General features: G+C 39.5%; 1 long non-coding RNA gene across 1 annotated transcript in view; it reads right to left on the bottom strand.

Moving 5' to 3' along the window:
• Positions 1 to 1557, bottom strand: part of LOC104986055 — a 5480-nt gene extending 3923 nt beyond the window's left edge. The window contains exon 1 of the long non-coding RNA XR_824994.1: positions 1520 to 1557. This is a non-coding gene — a long non-coding RNA (uncharacterized LOC104986055). The remainder of the gene's footprint in view (positions 1 to 1519) is intronic.
• Positions 1558 to 3085: the final 1528 nt, after the last annotated feature.

The following is a 3085-nucleotide window of genomic DNA, read 5'->3' as shown; positions in this document are numbered from 1 at the left end:
TTCTCCTTTGCTTTTGGCTTCTCTTCTTTTCACAGCTATTTGTAAAGGCCTCCTCAGATAGCCATTTTGCCTTTTTGCATCAGATAGCAAACAAAACTTGTTTATCGGTTAACCTCAGAAAAATCCTTTCCATAAATCTTGAAATAGCAGTATTCTTACAAAGGCATCAGAGTGAAACCATAGAAGTCATGTTTAAATCTGATTGAACTGCAATTGACAATGCAGCCTGGTCACTGCTGTGACTTTAACACTGTAACAGGATAAGTAGAATTATAGTTGACCACATTTTATTAGGGCATATCAGATCTATGTATGACTTCCACATCATTCTAGGATATCTATATTAGTAGCATCAACCATATAGCACAATCTGAGAAGATTTATCACCCCGTCAACCATACTTCCCATGTAATTTAACATATCCAATGAACCCAGGTAGTTTAATAGCTCCCTGGGATATCTCAGGGGCCCTCTGAAGCATTCCAAAGTCAGCTAGAAGTCAAGTCATTTAGGAAGTTTTGTGGACAAATATCAAAGGGGGTTATAACAGTCAGATAAAATCATGTAGATCACTGGGAAATAATATATTCACTTAGCCAAAGTAACAAAGAAGATTTCAAAGGTAAACCTAGAACAGATCACTTTAGAGGTAAAGAAACTTAAAATCCATTATCAAAGGCAGCTCAACATCTCAAGAAAACATGTATTTATGCACAAAACTCTTCCCTTGGGGTCCACTTTCCATAAAACTTTATCACTTTCTGTACCCATTACTTTGTTCTCCCATGCTGAAAGAGCCACCTCTAAGTCAGACCTACTTTCTTTTCTCTTCATAAAATATAATTTCTTTTCTCATACCTTCTTTACTGAAAATACACATGCTACTTTCCTTAAGCAGCCTAGAAGTTAAGCATTCTGTGGATTGGTGAACATAAATACCAGTGATAATTTCTGAAAAAAATATTCTAGAGAACATCTCAGGATGGCATCAAGCATTATTCATGAATAGTCCAACATCTCTACTTTCTCTGTAAGAGGAAGTTAGTTCTCAGTAATGAATGTTTCAGAATGTTATTTTATTTGCAAATGACCTAGCTAGTCAATAAACTTCCATCACTTAGTTTGGCACAGCCCTAGAAAGTCAGGTTACCAAAATCTAGAGAATGTTTTAGAGAGACATTTCTAAAGTATAATTATTCTTAAAAGAGTTTCTCTGAAAGATCATGTCTGTTTTACATTTTCTTTGAAGTTCTTTTTTTTTTTTTTTTCTTCCCCTTTCCTAGAGGTACTTTCCTGGTTGAGAAACTTGTAACAGATATAAAAATATAACAATATGTAAGTAATAATAAACCTAGGCACAATGAAAATACTGTGCTTAATGACTCTTAGACATATCTACATTAGATTAGTAAACAAACATTAATGCTAGATATTTAATATTTCCCAGTTCACATGAATCTGAAATTCATTTAGATAAATTTTTCTTGGAGTTAGAATTGTCTGATTTGTAAGCACTTACCTTCCTTTAGGTGAAGTGAGTAAAGTCGCTCAGTCATGTCCAACTCTTTGTGACCCCGTGAACTGTAGCCCACCAGGCTCCTCCGTCCATGGGATTCTTCAGGCAAGAATACTGGAGTGGGTTGCCGTTTCCTTCTCCAGGGGATCTTCCCAACCCAGGGATCGAACCCAAGTCTCCTGCATTGCAGGCAGATGCTTTAACCTCTGAGCCATCAGGGAAGCCCTTTAGGCCAATTAAATTAGAACTCATTAGAGCTTCAGCAATATTATATATAAAAAAAAAAGCACACTGAGACATACATAAATCCAGACATATAGAGATTTCATAGTTTCCTGCTCAAGATTTAAAACATCTCTTTGACCGTTTGTTTGTTTCTTTGTTTGGCTTGAAGTTCTGATTTGCCCAAGACTGAGTCAGGTCTCAGGCAAAGTGGGCAGTGACATTCAAGGACATGGAAAGGGTTAACTACAAGCTTTTCCCTAGGCAGGCCTTTTAATAAGCTGCTGCTGCTGCTGCTAAGTCACTTCCATCGTGTCCAACTCGGTGCGACCCCATAGACGGTAGCCCACCGGGCTCCCCCATCCCTGGGATTCTCCAGGCAAGAGTACTGGAGTGGGTTGCCATTTCCTTCTCCAAACTAGTTGTTAACAAGCTAGTTGTTTTAAAATGTATATGCAAAAAGAACCGGTTTTGCAGTTTCCAAGGGAAAGAAACTTTCATTTTAACCAGTTTTCTCCAGAGTCTGAAGAATATCAGGGCCATCCTGTGTCAAAAAGTTATCTTCCCTTTCTGTAGTCTTAGTTTTATAGCTAAAATATAGAACAAATTATGCTCAAATTGACTTTGATATCAGGGGCATTTCAGCTGATAAAAATTTTGGACTGTCCCTGTGGTGGAAAGTGAGGTCTTTGTCCCATCAGAAGAATCTGAAGGGTTAAGGGAATTTGCAGGACTAGGGGAACCTTGGTCCTTGGCAGCCCTGAGAAAACAGAAGTACTCATAAGGGAATTCTTTAGAATGTTCAGGCGTGGGGGAAGCTTGGTTCCCTCTCCACGTGAGAGATAAGCTTCCTTAGAAAGGGATACTTTAGAAATGTTGGGACAGTTTTTGATCCTTCAGGCTTTTGAATATAGAAGAAACCTGGACCAAAGGGAACCTCAGAATCCTTTCCTAGAGATCATGTGGATATAAAAGGTCACATAGAGGTCATCTAGGAAATCTGTTGGAGACAGACAGAGGGACAGGAGACAGGGAGGCAACAGAACATAAGGAAATTCTGAGTCCTTTCCTGTCTTTTGGCAAAACCTAGTGAGCCATTCAGAGGCCATTTTTGGGGGTCCTCTGTTTGTTTTGGAGCCAGGCCTTTTGGAGGGTCAAAAGTATCCAGTTTCTGAGAATGTAGCCAAGGGTTGAGTATGAGAGAGCCTCCTGGGATGTAACAGAACCCACTCATAGCCTATCTACCATAGAATGCGAGTACTGAGAGTCACTGGCTGACAGAAAGACGTCCCTTTTCCCAGTGGTCTCTCCGTGTGACTGAGGGCACAGAATGGCCGAGCGGCCCAA

This window comes from Bison bison, unplaced genomic scaffold (genome assembly GCF_000754665.1).
Source record: "Bison bison bison isolate TAMUID 2011002044 unplaced genomic scaffold, Bison_UMD1.0 scf7180017845675, whole genome shotgun sequence".
In the NCBI taxonomy this organism is placed as follows: Eukaryota; Metazoa; Chordata; class Mammalia; order Artiodactyla; family Bovidae; genus Bison; species Bison bison.
The sequence above is the reverse complement of the archived record's forward strand: the minus strand, read 5'-3'. Positions and strand labels throughout refer to the sequence as shown.